General features: G+C 39.5%; 1 protein-coding gene across 13 annotated transcripts in view; it reads left to right on the top strand.

The window, feature by feature from the left end:
* Positions 1 to 18,403, top strand: part of ATF7IP (activating transcription factor 7 interacting protein) — a 102,941-nt gene that overhangs the window by 19,987 nt on the left and 64,551 nt on the right. For 5 of the 13 annotated variants that reach the window (XM_054085689.1, XM_054085672.1, XM_009556594.2 and 2 more), the window contains exon 1: positions 12,259 to 12,353. The exons of 3 other annotated variants lie outside the window; for them this stretch is intronic. The gene's annotated coding sequence lies outside the window, so the exon portion shown is untranslated. Of the gene's footprint in view, positions 1 to 10,728; positions 10,849 to 12,258; positions 12,354 to 18,403 lie in introns of those variants that run through there. 5 more of the 13 variants (XM_054085610.1, XM_054085621.1, XM_054085599.1 and 2 more) reach the window with 2 other exon arrangements.

The raw sequence follows: 18,403 nt of genomic DNA, 5'->3' as shown, positions 1-18,403 counted from the left end.
GTATTGTTGTTATGCATGAAGTGCATTAAAAGACTCCACAGGGCAGATGTGCTAGTTCTGCACAAATATATTTGCATTGTTTCTGTTTTACAAGTCAGAAAAGTCATGGGAGGTTGGGAGACTGGAAATGGGAGGCGGTAAAGGAAAATGACTGGATCTGGGAAGTCTTTGAACTAGAGAAAAGAGATCATTTGAATAGGCCAAGGAAAACATGGTCACTTAAATGTAGACAGCAGCGCATGGTATGGATGTGGAACTGGCAGTAGAAGGACCTGGTCCAGTTGAAGAAAAAATGAGATTAGTCAAAGAGAATAAAAAGGTAAAAGGGCAAAGTAGATTATTTGAGCTTAAAATGGCAGTGATGGGGACTAAAAGTGTTGGAGCCATTCTGAAATGAACAATGAATTAAGAGAATTAATAGAGAAGATGTAAATATGCTAAGAATAAGAAATAGCTGGTGGATATTGAGGATGGAGAATTTAGATAGTAGAGAAAGGTATGCTGCTCCAATATGGCAGAGTAAAATGCTCCATGCCAACCGCTTGAGCCAAATAAGGTGTTTTGTACATACCAAAGGTTTCGAAGAAAATGAGAATTTTTTTTACTGGTGGCTTAAAATTTGGTATGGGACACAACTTCACTTGTTGTTTGCATGTCTGGTTATATGCATGTCCAGACTAAAAACAGTACAAAAAAGGGGAGTGTGTGCAGGGCGCATGCATGTAACAAAGCATGTAAATAGGTTAGAAGTTTTTTCATTTTTTTTTTAACAATGATAACATGATTCATAGTGAAACAGAAATTGCAGAAGATTAAAGTAAATATTATGGTGTTCTTTAGATGGAAGTGAGATTACATGATTGTATCTCATGATTGACTTAAATACTTAAAATCTAAATGTTACGGGGAAAATACTGAGGAATCCATGATATTTCTTAACAAAGCCTATAAGGGGGTCTTTGTTATGTGTCCCTAGGAGTTATAAAAGAACTGATTGAGAATATTTATTTTCTGAGAGTAACTTTTTCTCCCAGTAACTCTTAAAATACAACGGAAATTCCAGAAATGTTGAAGACTTTGTATTTAAAAAGGCCAAGCCGGATTACTTAAATAACTATTTAGCCTTACACCAGTCCTGGGGAAAATAATGGAGGGACAACCGAGGTATTCAGTAAATGCGGAAGGGCGTTGTCAGAATTAATGCTGAGTTGGTTCAATGGAAATACAACTTTTTTAAAAAAAAAAAATCCTAATGTAATAACAACTTCCACCCATCCCCACTCTAAACCCTGTCTACAGTTTACAGTCCTGTTGTCCAAAGATTTTTTTACAATGTTGAAAAATTAGGTAAGGTCCTGGGAAAAGGCACAAAAATCACTGGAAGAGCTGTTAGAATCGATGCACTGTGGTCAACAAGAAACAAGTCTGTGTATTCTGGTAGCATAGACTTATGGAGTCCTGAAACTGAACTCTTAGAAGGCGTTTTGAGCTGATGCTTGACTGTGGAGAACCTTCTCTTGCAGGAAGTTGACAAGGTGCTTGAAAAATGTGGTGATGGGTGGGAGTGCGAGGACTGGTGAGTAAGCTGGGTGAGGTAGAGTTTCATAGCCCAGTTCATGCAGCTTCTGCAGTCATCTGTGAGGAATGCAGTCAGGCATTGTCGTGGAGAAGAATCAGTCCTTTTTGATTGACTGCTGTTGGACATAAATGTTGCAGTTCTTGATGTGTTTTGTTGACTTCCTGGCAATACTTCTCTGCTGTGATGGTTTTGCCAGGATTGAAGGAGCTGAAGTGGTTTATTTCACTTGCACCAAACAGTGACCATAACCTTCTTTTGATGCAGCTTTTGTTTGGGGAAGTGCTTTTGTGCTTCTCCTCAGTCCAGTCACTGTGCATAACGCTATGGTTGTCATACGGACTCCATTTTTATCATACCTCACAATGTGATCAAGAAATGAATCAGTTTTATTGCGCTAAAGAAACACAGAGAAGACTTCATAATGGCGATTTTTTTTTTATTTCCGTTCAGCTCGTGTTGAGGTTTTTGATTTTTCCCGTTTAGTGCAAATGTTGAACAACTGTTGAATAGTCAACGTTTAGTTTTTCTGCAACCTCTTGTTTATGTGGGTCCGCTCAATAGTGACACTCAACTAGTTGTCGTCTGTCACAGAAGGACATCCGCGACCCTCCTCATCTTCAGGGTTCTTATTTCAGTTATGAAATCTTTGGAACAGTTGTCAAGCTGTACATTTATTGGTGATACCCTGGCCAAATGCTTGGTTGATGTCACTAGCAGTTCCTGCTGCTTTATGCCGCCTTTCAAATTCATCCAATGAAATAACTCAAATTTGCTTTTCTTCCATCTTTAATTTGGAACGTAATAAAGAACAACAGTGGAAACAAAATCATTCTCATAAGTAAGTAGAGTGAATTTCGTGGCTTAAGATGGTATACTAGTTGTACATAGTTAAATAAAAGTTTAATCCAAAGCAAGCATCACAGCTTACAGTGACAAAACCGGCAATTATTTTTGTACCGACTTAATATTTCTTCTTGTCAGTATGCTGTGCATCTCTGAAAACAGTCTGGCTTTGTCTTCCTCATGAATGCCAATGAGATTGATGAGAGAAATAAGTTCTCACTTAGCTCTTCTTCTTGCCACACATTCAGCTCACTAGTCTCAACTTGTCTGTGGTTTTCTTCAATCCTTAACCATACTGGTGGTCCTTCACTGGACCTGTTTGTCAGTATCTCTTTCATATTCAAGGTCCTAAAAGTGGATGTATCATATTTCAGATGTAGCTTCACAGGTGCCAGGCAGAGTGGAATAATCATTCCCTTTGATCCGCAGGCTTTGCTTTTGCTTATGCAGCGCAGTCTTAAGTTTTGAAAGAAGGAATTAGAAACATGGAGTTACTGCTTTATACTTCAGAAAGCAAATTGACTACTATAATAGATTCTCCAGTGAAGGTGAGAGAGGGGTAATGAGAAGCTGGAGGCAGATGAACTAATATTTTAAAATGGTGCATTTTGTTTTGATGAGTTTTTTCTTTTAATTATACTGTGTGTGAGTAAAGGAAGCAGTAAATTTTTTGTCTTGTCTCTTTCCAGAAAGACATCTAATCCTGATTTGCAGATAGGCTTGAAAGAAAGGCCAGCCTGTGGCACTTAGATGGTGGATGGATTACATGGCATAATGCTGACATGAAGTCTTCCATGTTATCCAAATTTCTAGTTATTGAATTCGATTCCCTAGTAGAGACTGTTACAACCTTTATCAGTATTTTGAATTGGAGCTGGTTACGTATTTAGCCAAACCATGCCCAGCCATAATTATACTTATGTGGTGAAACCCCACAAAAGTTGTCTAGCCCTTCTGCCCAAGAGTAATTTCTGGACCATCTCATCTTGTGGCCCTTAGCCAGATAAGATGTTTAGATTATGAGGTCAAGAAACTTAGCCAACTTTGTGCTAACCAAGTGCCTTTCTGGTTTCAGCAAATGGATGGCTAATGGCATTTAATGGTCTGATAAGCCTAGAAATGGTTCCTTTTGTTGTGATGCTTTACATCCTATACAGTATCTTCTTTAATTCAAGCCACTTGGTATTTTGAGACATATTGCAGAGGTTCTGGATACTTTCGCGTCAGCTCCTGCACCCTCCTTTCAGAAAGGACAGTGAGCAAGACTTAATTGCCATGCTGCAAAACTGCTAACTGTTGAATGAAAACTAAACCAAACTAAGTAGATACTTCCTAATCTTTATAGCTTGCTCATAGAATTGCTTCTTGATGTGTTCCTTGGAATAGAGATGGTTTTGATATAAACAGAGTCTTCATATTTAAAATTCACAAGTACATTGTCATAGTCTGTCAGAACATGACAGTGCCATGTGTTTTATGGGAAAGCAGTAGCTTGTTTTCTGCTACCTATTGAGCAGGCCTTCTATTTCATGAATCACCTTAATTACTGTGTATCAAATTGCTTATGTGGGAGATCAGTCACCAGGTCAAAAGTGTTACATAGTTGGAAATATAGTTGGCAGTATGATGTTCCGGATGAATGGTTTCTCAAGGTCAGTCAAGAGGCAAGTGAATAGATTTGTTTAATTTTCATAAGAAATACCATAAATTGAGTGCTGTTTTTGAAAGACAGGGGACCTTGACATCTCCAAGATTTTAATGCAAAATCTTTTTCTTAGCGCTTTTGAGCTATCTTTGTAGAAATTAAATGGAATAAAACTGTAGCAGTGGAGTTCTTCATGCACTTAATATACTTAATATGAACTTTGCACATGAGATTCCATGTTCGTTATTAGCTGTTGCTCTGCAAAACTAGGCCAGACTTATTTGAGTCAAAATCTGGAAACGATAGTGATTTGTTTAAGAGCCCTTCACCTCATCCTTTTTTAGAGGTTAAATAAGTCTGCCTTTATGTACAATATGAAATTTATGTTACCTCATAACTCTTACCAAGCCTGTACAACCCCTGTAATCTGTGCCCTTTGGTGCAGCACAAGAATAATTTTGAACTGGACTTGGCTTTTGATGTATTAAACACACAAAGAAAATTACATTGAAGGGGGTTGGGTCCTTTGAAAGTGTATCACAAAATATAATATTAGTTTTTTGAGGTGGCTTAGGTAGTCCCCAAAGAGTGAGAGCGGCTGCGTGGTCCTAGTTGCTGGCTGGGAGTTAAACCTTCAACGCATAGTCTCTGCCCTAATAGCTTAGCAGCTTGAGTGCAATTCTTTAAATGAAGGCTTTTTCTGTGTGCGCCTGTTAGTTTGAAGAAGGGGGAGGTAAAGTTATGGCAGGCATTTGTGTAGTTCATATTGTGTTTTGAGGAATGCAGACTTATTCTAAGTTTTCCTTCTTCTTGGTCAAAGTAATTTCTCTTACTTGGAAGGTTTCTCTTTAATTTTTTTTTAAGCATTATTTTCAGATGCTGAGGCATCTATATGTATATTTGATATGAGAAGAGTCTTAATTTTTATCTGTGCTAATCCAAATCTTTATGGGAAACTTATCAACTGTTGGTTTTCATTAGCAAAAAACCACAAATATTGCATCTGTTCAAGAACTGTTTAGTTAAATACTGGGTTGTACCAAAGCTTGCAGAGATTAATCAGTTCAGGATGATCGGAGCTTCTCTGTTTAGAGAAAGCTGAGTCCATTCTCTGGAGTATGTCCATCACTAAATGTTTCTTTGAGGGATAGCCCTTTGGAATTGGCTTAAATATCAAATGTCTAAAGAAACGCTGTGATGGGTAGAAGAGATGATTCTTTTCAGAACATGTCCACACTGCATTCTGAGACTGGTTCACTGTTGTGGTGAGGTGATTGTGGACATTTTCAAGAATAAATTTGCAACCATTTAGAAGAATTTCATCGCTAGTTAAAATTCCTTGAGATACAGATGTTTACTATTTCTGGTTTTTGTTTGTTTGTGTGTGGTTTTTTTTTTTTCCCAGCGGTCTTAAAGGGAGACAGAGGTCATGGATAAAGCTGGGATGGCTTAGTTCAGGGCAGCTGCTGTATTTGCTGTCCTATGCACAGATTTTTACTTGCTTGACAGCCTTTTGAATTTTTCTGGTTTACAGTGATACCTCAAGACAAATATTTTGCTAGTTTGGGTTTATCATTTAATATTTCGTAATGTTCAATAGCTCAGACGTCTTTGTGGCAGTAAAGTTGCCCCAATGAGCCAAAAATGTTTGGTTTGTTTTTTAAACTTATTCGCTGTTGAGCGTGTGGTAAGGGAGGCTTCACAGCTGTGAATACAAGGAAAAAGAAACTGAGTTCGTATTTTTGAGTATGTAGGCGTACGAGATGAAAAATGCATCTAGACAGCATAGCTTAAGGAACTTCACAGATAGGTAGACACACCACACAACCTCCAACATCTGGTGGTAAAATACTTAAGTCATTGATAATTGTGGCTTGAGTAGATTGAAAATGAGCTGGAAATAAGCTAAGCTGGGATTTAAACATTTTGCATCAATGTTACATAAGCAGCATTTGCAACTTCCTGATTCTAGCTCCTTGTTCCTAGCCTTTGCCATCCTGTTTATGTTGGCACAACAAGGAACTGGATTGGAAAACTGATCTGAAAGGCTACTGGGGGAAGCCAGTTTGGGTTTCACTGTGGTATATTTTACAGGCTATCCTGTCTGCATAATAGAAGTAGCATAAGGTAGAAATGAGGGGCTGAGGAACGTAGGTGTAGGATTTGTCACGGCAAAAAATGCAGACTGATCCTTTACTTAAGTCTCAACAGTCCTGTAAATATGTGCAGTGATTATAGAACATTTTTAATGAGTTTGGGGAAGAACCATATTTTATAAGGAGGGAGAAAAATGAATAATTCTTTGTTTCCAATAGCATTACGTAGTTTTTGTGTGTCAGAGTTTTACTTTTGGTTTGGAAGGGTTGAGAGTCTAATTTCTTCTTACTAAATTGGGAAAGTATTATTATGTTGGCTTTACAGAAGGCTTTGTCTGTGTAGAACAACAATGAGAAAAGTAGGTAAATGTGTCGAAGTGGAGATGCAATGTAAGGTGGTTCTTTATCACTGTCATTTACTCTGAATAAACAGCCTTGTATTTGAAATCCTGCTGTTGTTGAAATGTTTCCTGCTCTACGTCTGTCTTCGTTTTCATTTCCTCAGCTTACTCAAATACAATACAGAACATGGAGAAAGCCACAAACAGAGAAGCGAACTAGATTTTTGTCTTCTCTTAAATTTGAGTGTGTAGACGATCTTTCTGGAATTTGGGTTTTGTTTCTTTTTCTTGGAGAAGTCTCAAGCTCTCTAAAGGGTTCAGGCTGGAGCAGGATTTTTTTTTTTAACCTTTTTGAGGAAGATCTTCCAAGAAGTGTTGATAGACCCTGTATTTTAAAACCTCTTCTGTTTTAAAAAAGAAGTGACTCTTATTTGCCTGGGTAAAAGTGGAAAGAGAAATGGAAGAATTTAAACTGACGGAAGCAGTTACTCGGCTCTTCTGAAGCTACTGTGGCAGTAAGGCACTGACATCAGAATTCCAAGACAGTAAAAGGCTCAAGCTCATTGCTCATTCTTCCTATCAACCTTCATCATCTTTGCGCAGTTTCACAGTGAACCAGAGCTGTGTCATGCCAGCAGTGTCGGCCCAGTTGCATCTCTGTTGAGAAAGAACTGTGATGGTGAGTTTTAGATCTTATGGTTTAGAATCTGGTATTCTGTTCATAGGCTGAACACACTCCAGCTGTGTCAAAGGATCCTGATTGAACAAAGGATAGGTCTTCTGAATTCAGTGTTTCAAAAATGTGTAAGACTTTGACTGCTTGAGAGAATAAACCCAAAGTTCTACAGTCAGAGGATTCCTACCTCACATTCTGCTCTGCATGATAAAAAGAATCAAGGACTAAATTTGCATCTAGCTGTGACAAAAAAAACCAACCAAAAACGAACCCCCAGCAAAAAGGATACACACTGGATTGTCCCTTCCTTTAGCTACTCTGAGATGGAAGCCATCGAAGTCTGATTGACAAACTCAATGAGGAAAACAGCGAAGGAAGCGATTTTCTGTCATGGTCATGTGAGAATTTTGCTAAAACATGCTAAGCCAATTCCATTTCTCTCATTTTCGAGAGAATATCTTAATACTGTCCATCAGAAAGCATAACTACCTCCACTTCTGATGTAGTTGCAGAGAGAGATTTGGCGGGAGAGAGGGTATCTTCAGTATCAAACTATTCAGTTTTGGAAGACCAACAAAACAACTTCAACAAGGAAATCTTTACAGAAGATAAAAAGCATACCATTTATCCAATCCAGAATGGAATCCTATACGTATAATTCTTTTTAGAAAATAAAAAAACTTCACGCTCTGGATGAAGGCTTCTTTTACGCAAAACTGAAACGACTGCTAGGTATTATAATTATGCTGTTCATCCAAAATAATATTCTTTATCCCTGCGTAAGATATATATGCTGATACGGAAAGAAGACCAATTGCCAAACTACCCTATAAACAGAATAAAAAAGTTGGGGTTTTGTTTTGTTTGTTAGTTTGTTTTTCAAGGATTAACTGTGGCTTACACTAATGTAGCTACACTTACTGTTTTAACCACTTTATTTCTTGCACTAACACTAGTAGAGATTGGTAATCTAGCATCTGCTAAAACGTGGGGAAAAATTTAACCGTTAATCTAGGCTTAACACCAGAAAATAATCCTTAGATTCTCTATTTATAATCGACTTGATTTGACAGCAGTTCATTGCCATTATGATACCTGCAAGGTCTTGCTGTATGAGAAGTACTACTAGGAACGTTTTAGGAGGTTGGCAGTATTGCTGGTTAACATCTTAATGTCCTCTTTTTGATGGCTTCTTTTTGAAGTCCTGTTTAGAATCAAAATGTCAGCTGTTAAGTGTATTCATTTTTTTTTTCATACATTGGTGTAGGGTGTGCCTCTAACACTATCCTGGCATATTCAGCTTTGATCACTCACAGAAGACTTCATGGAAATTTTTTGTCTTATTTCAAGGGAGAAAACAGGACTTACAGTGAACAGAATTTGTCCTCTCAAATAGGTTTTTAAAGTGTCCCGTCAAGGATCGACAGTTTGTGTGGTTTTCACTGAAGCTGCACAAGATTTTAAAGAAGCAAATAACGGCTTGCAAACAAAATTGATTGGAAGGGTTCTCAGGAGGTTATCCAGCTCAGTAGCTTCTGCTACCTTTTCCTCAGTGTTCTGTTATTTAGGGAAATTCTTCCCCAAGAAGGTCCCGTGGTTACAAATGAATGCGACCTGGTTAATATTCACCTTTTGGGTACACAAGTCATCACAAATGCAGATTTGGAGAGAGGTGGTCGCACATACAGAACCATCAGTCTGGAGTTAGTTCACAAAATGATCAGGAAACAGCTCAGGTATGTTATGTGACAGCACATGAAGAAAGGATGTGTGTTGATGTCTCTATTCATTCAGAGAGAAATTTAGCCTTTGATTTTTGGAATAAGGTGAAACTGCAGTCCTTTCTTTACAGAAAGCAAACAAACAAGCGTTGTGGCTTGCTTGTTCACCAGACAAAAGTCAGCTACATTCAGAATACTCCATTTAGTGTTAAAGGGTTCTGAGCAGAAGCTTTCTGGAGGTGGACCTATTACAGCTAAACTTACATTGCCACAATTTAGGACAGCTTTCCTTTGAGACTTTTATACCATTTTTCAGTATAATTTTTGTCTGCCTCTGGCATCTAACTCTGGGTGACATTTTGGAAGCTTTCTAGACAAGAAAAATTAAGTTTATTGTAGGTGATCTCTTGAGTGACTATGGGGATGCATTTTTCTCCATATTACTTTCTGTGGCATTTGGAAAGGCAAGCAGTCTTAATGTAGCTGTATAAGTTTTTCATGTACTTCTGTGTTTGCGATGATGGTGCTCCTGGATTGTTGCTTCATCAATGGCTTTTGTCTTTCCCACAATGGTAAAATTAAAGATGTTTTTTTGTAGAGCTATTTAAGAGCTTTTCAGGCAGCAGTTTGTAGAAGTCTTTTGCAGACCAAGTATTAACCACTGCTGAAAGTATCACTGTAGCCTGGACGTTGTTTTTTAGGTCCAGACTCAGAAATTTCTTACGGACTGTTCTAGAAAAATTGCTGCCAAATAATGTATTGGTTAGGCCAAACTTGCAGCTTCTTTTGGGGGGATTGTACAGTACTGTGAACAGTAGTTTGATTTTATTAATTTTTTTATGCACACTATCAATGCTTCATGAATTTATAAAGTTATATTGTTTTCTTTATTTTTCAAGATTTGCAGTAGCAAGCAAAGCAGTGACCTTATTACTGGAAGAAAGGTGTTCTACTTGGTTTGCTTCCATCCTTTCCACTTATGAACACAACACTGACGTTGGAGGTGGCTCTAGACCAACTCTTTCTGAGTAGGAGGAGTCAGTCATATGTCCTAGGAGGTTGATACCTCTAGATGTGCTTCTCTGGTTCACCAGGTTACTATCTGTGATCTTACCAGTCAGCATGAACAAAACATAGCTGGCTGACTTCTGTCCGCAAGTTCACTGCCAGCTGCAGTTGGTGGTGTTGAGTGAATGCAAACTGGGACTTAGAGCCATCTTGGAAAAGAACTCCACGGGAGGGGGGTGGGGGGGAAATACCCAAACACTAAAACCTATCATCCTAGTTGTGAAGTTTAAAGCTAGGAAGGCCCTTTAGGGTGTTTCTTGTGCATCCTCTGTAATTGCAGGCCTCATTGAGGTCATTAGTGAACAGCCTTTTAACTCAAAATATAAGAAACACTTCCAGAATTCTAAGTCGATCTCACATGAGGCCCCTGGCTTCTTATTCTAAAAGGTAGATGTCTTCATTTGTGAGGTGGAATGTCTCTGCAGTCTTTAGTTTTATTTTGCATTTGTGTCCTTTAAGAAACCTGGACTTCAAGAAAACCCTTCTGAAAACCTGCAGCCTACTGTGTTCAAAAGGACTGTTAAGAGGACATTTTGCATATATCTTCTTCTGCTTTCTTTTTCAAGGACCTTTCTCTTAAGATACTGAGGAAACACAAAAATGGACTCTTCCCTTCTTCATGAAGAAGAGATGCCATAAAGCTACAGACGTTCATTTCGTTTTCTTGTGTTTAGAAGTCCATGTTCCTTTCTAATAGTAACAATAAGCTGTAATTCCCAGAAAATATTGCAAATTCCTAATACTAACGTTTTGGTACAGGTACAGCTGTTGACATTTGGCCATCTTGCAACATGAAAGATAAATGCAAGCAACGTAGCAGCTAGAGCACCTTGTTTATATAGACTGGAGACAAAAGTTAATCCAAGTGATATCACCTTTGTAAGTAATCATTTTTTTTCATAGTTTTGGCAATATTTATTGTCACAGGAATCACAGAAATCTTGTCTTCAAAGGGACTTGTGTTAATATGAATTTGCAAGAAAAATGACTAGTTGAAAGGGAGCTTTTTAATAGAAATAATGTCAAAAGTATACTTATGATATGTGGGACTTATCCATGCAGCTGGATGAAGCAAAATGTCAGACTTCAGAACTCCTCTACAGCAGTACCTCCATGCAGAAGTTTTTTAGAGTAGATTTGTATGTACTCAGAAGCAGTGTTAAAATGTCAGCTGCAAGGATACCATCAAACTCTCTCTTGTGAAACGGCTGAAAAACTGACACATGCGACATATTGAGGTGGTGCAAAAATAATGGCCATTTTCAAGCATCAACTACAAAACAGTATCTCTCAGCTTAGAATAAAATGTCTTAATCAAAATAAGAGCCATTAGAATCTTTGCGGTTTTGCCAACAAGGGAAACAAGTCGTGTTTATTCTGGTAGCATAGAATTATGGAGTCCTGGAACTGATGAATTCTTTGGAGGCATCTTACGCTGCTGCTTAGCTGTGGAAAACCTTCTCTTGCAGGAGGTTGTCAAGGTGCTTGAAAATGTGGTAATGGGTGGGAGAGAGGACTGGTGGGTAAGCTGGGTGAAGTGGTTTCATAGCCCAGTTCACTCAGCTTCTGCAGAGTCTTCTGTGAGGAATGCAGTCAGGCATTGTCATGGAAAAGAATAGGTCCTTTTTGATTGAGCAGTGTTGGAGGGAAATGTTAGTTCTTGAAATGTTTTGTTGTCTTCCTGGCAGTACTTCTCTGCTGTGGTAGTTTTGCCAGGGTTCAAGGAGTTGTAGCAGTTGATCCCACTGGTCGACCACCAAACAGTGACCATAAACTTCTTTTTGTGCAGCTTTGGTTTGGGGAAGTGCTTTGGTGCTTCTCCTCAGTCCAGTCACTGTGCAGAGTGCTATCGGTTGTCATATAGACTCGATTTTTGTCATATGTCACTCTGTGATCAAGAAATTTATTGATTTTCTTGCTCAAAAGGCACCCATTTGTTGAGGGTTTTTTTATTTTCCCATTGGATGCAAATGTCAAACAACTGTTGAATGGTCAACATTTAGTTCTTCTGCAAACTCTTGAGCTGTTTTGCATGAATCGGGTCAATACTGGCCCTCAACTGATTGTCATCTATTGCTGAAGGACTGGTGCTGCACCCAGAGGTTTGGGTACTTAGACCATGGGACTTGCTTTGAGAAACCTGGTCTACTGAAGGCTGATGATGGGGGGGAAGGGGAAGGGCGTCTTCAGTCATAGGCTTCCCGAGGCGGTGAAGAGGGCTTTAAACTAAAGTTGCTGGGGAAGTAAAACCTCAGTCTATCCCTCTCTTACCTCTTATTTTCATGCCAGTGCCAGCAATAGATGCCCAGAGCCTGGAGAAGGATCACAGGTCGACAGAAGAGCACTTGAGGAGCAGCACAAAGGAATTCCAGCCACTCCTGCAAGTGAGTCAGCTTCCTTGAGGGCCCAACCCAAATGCCTCTATGCAAATGCATGCAACGTGGGGAATAAACAGAAGAGTTTGGGAAGTGCATGCATCTACAGGGCTGTGAGCTTATTGGCATCACGGAGGCATGGTTGGATGGATCCTTTGATTGGAGTGTTGGGATGGAGGGATACAGGCTTATTAGAAAGGACAGCCAAGGTAGGTGAGAATGGAATGTTGCCCTTTGTGTCAGTGACCAGATGGAGTGCATGAAGTTCCACCTGGAGGTGGATGAGGAGCCAACTGAGAGCTTATGAGTCAGGATTAAAGGGAAGACGGGGACAGGTGACATTATAGCGTGGGAATGCTAGAGGCCACTGGACCAAGTAGAGCGAGCGGATTAGATTGTCTATTGACAGCTAGGTGCAGCCTCACATTCACAAGTGCTCATCCTTATGGGGGACTTCAGCCACTCTGATATCTGTTGGAGGGACAATACAACAGAGTCCAAGCAATCCATAAGGTTCCTGGAGTGCCTTGATGATAAATTCCTTCTCCAAGTGATGGGGAGAGCCCGTGAAGAGAGGTGCTATGCTGGACCTTGTTCTCACCAACAAAGAGGAGCTGGTGGGAAATGTGAAGCTCAAGGGAAGCCTTGGATACAGTGAGCATGAAATGGTGGAATTCGAGATCCTTAGGGCAGCAAGGAGAGCATGTAGCAAGCTCGTTATCCTGGAGAGCAGACTTTGGCCTCTTCAGGGGTCTGCTTGGTAGAGTACCACAGAATAAAGTCCTGGAGGGAAGAGAGGTCCAGGGAAGCTCGTTAATATTCAAGGGTCATCTCCTCCAAGCTCAGGAACAATACATCCCAGCAAAGAGCAAGTCAAGAGAAAACACCAGGAGGCCTGCACTGATGAGAAAGGAGCTTCTGGACAAACGTAAACATAAAGAAGCCAGCAGAGGGTGGAAGCAAGGACAAGTGGCCTGAGATGAATACAGAGAAATTGTCATAGAATCACCAGGTTGGAAAGGACCCACCGGATCATCGAGTCCAACCGTCAGATGAGGAAAGCTAAAGCCCTGATAGAATTAAATCTATCCAAGGATGTCAAGGGCAAGAAGAAAAGCTCCTGTAGGTATGTTAGTGATAAAAGGAAGACTAGGGAGAATATGGGACCTCTCTGGAAGGAAACGGGAGACCTGGTTATTTAGGATATGGAGAAGGTTGAGGTACCCGACAACTTTTTTGCCTCACTCTTCATTGGCAAGGAGGTCACACCTTACCACCCAAGTCACAGAAGGCAAAGGCAGGGATTGGGAGATGGAATAATTGCTCACTGTAGGAGATGATCAGGTGCGAGACCATCTAAGGAAGCTGAAGATGTACAAGTCCATGGGACCTGATAAGATGCATCCGTGGGTCCTGAGGAACTGGTGGATGAAGTTGCTAGGCCATCATCCATCATATTTGAGAAGTAGTGGCAGTTTGGTGAAGTTCCCACTGGCTGGAAAAGGGGAAACGTATCTTGTCCTTTGAAAAAAGGAAGACCAGGGAACTACAAGTTGATCAGTCTCACCTGATTGTAGAGCAGATGCTCCTGGAAACTCTGCTGAGGCACATGGGAAAAAAGGAGATGATTGGTGACAGTCAACATGGCTTCACTAAGGGCAAATCAGGCCTGGCAAATTTGATGGCCTTCTGCGATGGGGCTACAGCGTTAGTGGATAAGGGAAGAGTAACTGACTTCATCTACCTGGACTTGTGCAAAGCACTTGACGCTGTCCTGCACAACTTGACAGTGTCCTGCGCAACATTCTTCTCTCTAAATTGGAGAGACATGGATCTCTTTCCTTGAACACTGTTTCATGTATGCCCTTCAATATAGAAGATCCCAAAATAAAGGTACTAATAGACTTTAAATTGAGTCTTGCTGTTTCTGTACACCCAGACTTCTCCATTCATTCGTAGTGTCTGTCTCGTTGATGTGGCCTGGCAGCATATTCCGCCAGAAGGTTTAAGTCCTGAACAAGACTTAATTTTCTAAGAATTAAAAATGGAAACTGTCTTTCTCTTCAGTGTTCCCTTTGTCAGTCTGGTACTGCTCTGAAATCTGTGATTTTTGATAGTGATACAAAACTGAGTCCTTCTTGAGATTCATATTGCAAGATGAGAGTGCAATAGCTGGATTAGCATTTTTTGCTCTGCATCCTTGAAACATCTGTGTAACGTTAGTTGGGTTTGTAATCTCCCATTTCACATTGTTAAGTAAGCACTTGAATTATTTCCTGATCAGTTTAAGTCTATGATTTGAAGAGCTGTCGCCTGAAGTGTATGCGTGATTCCACTTATTTAATGTTTCATTGAAAATATAGCTATTTACAGTTCTCATCCCAAGAGCCTACATCTAATTATTAGAATTTTTTCCGCTCCTCTTTCTTCACCAGTCCTTACTCGACCCAAAGGGAAATGCCACGGCGTATTGTTCATGTAACGCCTCTTACAAAACAGTCAGGAATACTTTTTAATGATTAAATGCTACATAGAAGGACAGAGTGTGAGAATAGGACAATGTATGAACATCAACTAAACTATTTAAGATGGCGCTGCTGCATAGTAGTGGTGGTGGTGCTTATTCTGCTAGAGTTCTGTAGAAGTCATCACCTCTTTTTAATACTGTTACTGTATTCAAAGTGTACAGAGTAACCTTATGGGGCATATGATGCTGTCCTGTAAGTCATTGCACGGCAGGAAGTCCCTCTGGGTTAGATGACAGTGTCTGCAGGCAGTCTCTCAAGCAGCACTATTATTCACAGAAATATGTTGACTGTATGGATTTTTGCAGTCTTTTTGCTTTTCCTGTGACTGTGGAATCATAGAATAGTTTGGGTTGGAAGGGACCTTAAAGATCATCCAGTTCCAACCCCTCTGCTGTGGGCAGGGACACATCGCACTGGATCAAGCTGCCCAAGGTCCCATCCAACTTGGCCTTGAACACCTCCAGGGATGGGGCATCCACAGCTTCCTTGGGCAACCTGTTCCAGTGCCTCACCACTCTCATTGTGAAGAAATTCCTCCTTATGCTGTTTAGTATCTGTATATTGGTGGAGTCACTGAAGGTTGTTTAGGTTGGTCTTTTTTTGGAAAGATAGGAGAACGTGTATAGGCTCATACATAATAATATTTGAATTAGCTGGTTCAGTCTTGTCTATGGAGGATGTGTATTTCAACAGTAGAATAAGTCCAGATAATACACTAACTTCTCTGTAGTATGGATTTTTTGTTATTATTGCTATGAAAGTCTGTCCTTCCTGGTTTTGCTTACCTTAAGTGGAGAAACTAGAAATCCAGAAAGGCAAGAGAGATGGTGAAGAAGCTGAATTTGCTTGCCCAGAAGGAAGGTGGCTACACTTCTGCTTATTTCAGTTTAATCTTCGAATGTTTGCATGTATTTTTCAGCTTCCATATACAAGAATTGTATTTAAAACCCTATGCAGATAAAACTAGATCCTTAAATTCACAACCCAACTACTGCCTTTAAGACTTTTCTTATTATAAGCCAGCTGATCACATTTTCTCTAAGCATGTATATCTATATGAATACAAACCATATAAAGTATGTAAAATATATTTTATTTCTCTGTGTGTGTGTGTAACATAACCAAAGAGAGTACCTTTTCTTTGTAAATGGCTTAATTTATGTGTAGAAGATTGTTTAGCTTGAAAGGGACCTTGTCAACTCTGCAATTACTGCTCTTTTGCTTAAGATGTAACACTCCTTCAGAAGAGTGTTGGAGTGCTTAACTATCCACCTTTAAAGGTCCTATTTCTGAGAGTTGGTTTAATATCTGTCAGCGAATGCTGATCTTTTGGTCAAAAATCAGTCTTGCAGCTGAGGTGATAGAGTAGCCCAAGTTGGAAGGGACCTCAAGAGATCATCTGGTCCAGTCTTCCTTGGGAAAGGGAGCCTAGATGAGATTATCTAGCACCCTGTCCAACTGTATCTTTGAAAACCTCCAGTGATGGGGACTTTACCTAAAGTCCCTGTGGAGTTTGTTCTAGTGAATCGTTCTCACTTTAAAAAAACTCAAATAAATAAAAATCTTACATTGAGGCAAAAGTTCTTCCTCTTCATTGTTCTTTACCCACTAACTGATTTCAGCCAAACTCTAAAGGTATAGAAACATTAAAGTTGATTCCTACAAGCTTTATGAGATTTGCTGCTTGGATAAAAGTAGAAGGAATCTCAAGTTATTGTTCCTACCTGAGGTTGAGGAAGGGCTCTTATACAGTAGCTTCTGTGCAGTAACAGTCAGTTCATCAGCTGGCATACGTATAACTTTAAACAACCTAGAGGAGATGCTTCTTTTCTCTCCTGGGAAAGTTCCAAAGCCAATATTGAAAAGAATAAGTTATGCAGAACTGGAACAATCCCCTATTTTCATAGTTTTGTTTGTTATTTTTAATGTAAAAATATGTAGAAAAGACTTCCTGAATTTGTATATGTATGTTTTTTCTGCCTGCTTATTGTTTTGTCTTACTCCAACTGCTTTTTTTTAAGGTAGCCTGCAATAGTATCAGCAGAAATAAAGCTTTTTTTATTTTGCCTTTTTGTTTCAAATGGTAGCAGAAATTAGAAATGTAAATGGTTACATTGAGTCTTTTGGAGTCACTGTGCTCATCTTGATACTGCTTCTCCTTAGAACTAGTTGGTACCAACCTGTGCAGAGAGGATGCTGTCCAGTAGAGACAACTAAATCTGTGCCTTTGTGGCATTTTCCACCAAAGGTTACTCCAGTTGTCATTCAGATGTGCTAAGCACAAATATAGTTGCAAGGACACAAGACTCAGTTTAGTTATTGAGACTTATGATAGGAAAAATAGAGATAGCGTCTTCAAATTGTGGCCTTCTGCTCCTGGGCATAAGGTTCCTAGTTGTTCTACATGACAATTAGTAGCAGTAACAAAGCGCTTCAGTTTGCTTTTATTAGCAGCTCTTCCAGAAAGACCAGGCTAATAAACCAGTGCACTTAATGTGTAAATAGAGAACACTCAACAGTGTGATCACGAGTACCTTTCCAAACACTCCACTGGTACTAGAAATATTCTGAATTGTAGGATAGCCTAGGAACTGGGCTCAAAAAAAGTTTAAGTGCTGGGGGAGTAGGAGTTTATCACTCCTGAAAGTAAAATATTCTGAAAACATTTTGTTCATCTTGGGCTTCCTTTATATGCAGCTACAAGATGTTTACAAATCAGAAATAGCACCAGATTGTTGCCCAGTGCAGCCTTTGCTGTGTGTCCTTTTTGCATTAACTGATCAGAAAAAGTAGTTTCATTGTATCTGTCAAAGCACCTTAGAGTACTAGGTACATTCAAAATACACCTTTAAGTGGGTGTGGTAATAGGTTATAAATGTAATTGTTGGCAGAAAAAAAAGGTAGATGTCAGTCTTATTCCTTCAGATAACATCAGGTAATTTTAGAAGAATGTAATCTAATGCAAGACCTGGTCTTACAAACTGAGTTGGTGTGGAAAGGAACTAGTTTACTACTGTTATTTTTAGTCAAGTCAAAGCATAAATGCATTGGAAGTAGGAGAGACCCAAGAGTCGTAAATTGTGGTGTTAGATTTTTGGCTTTTTTTTCTTGTTCATGGGCTTCTGGTTTGGTTTTACTTTTAGGCTTTTTGTCTAATCTTGTATAAGCTACTGAGCATTCTTTCTCTATGGCTCAGTTCTCCATCATTGAAGTGCGCGCAACATATACGCATTCAGTAGGTGGATAAGTCAGGTCTCCCTAGCAAAGGAGTCATGATGTACCAAGCATAATAAAATAAATTTGACTGCTCCCTCACTGTGATCGTAATTGATTTTTTTCATAATGCAGTTAGAATTAAGATTCCTATCTCCTGTTTGCGTCTTCGCTTCTACCATGTTTGCACTTCCCCTGCATGAACTAGTCATCTGTCTTTCCCCAGTAGTCTTAAGTCTGGGAAATGCTCTATGTTCTCAATCAGATGTGTGTGAGGACAGAAAAGATAAACAAGGTAAATCAGCTACATCTTTAAAT

Source organism: Cuculus canorus, chromosome 1, assembly GCF_017976375.1.
Source record: "Cuculus canorus isolate bCucCan1 chromosome 1, bCucCan1.pri, whole genome shotgun sequence".
NCBI classification, from domain to species: Eukaryota; Metazoa; Chordata; class Aves; order Cuculiformes; family Cuculidae; genus Cuculus; species Cuculus canorus.
Note: the sequence above shows the minus strand (reverse complement) of the source record. Positions and strands in the feature narration are given on the sequence as shown.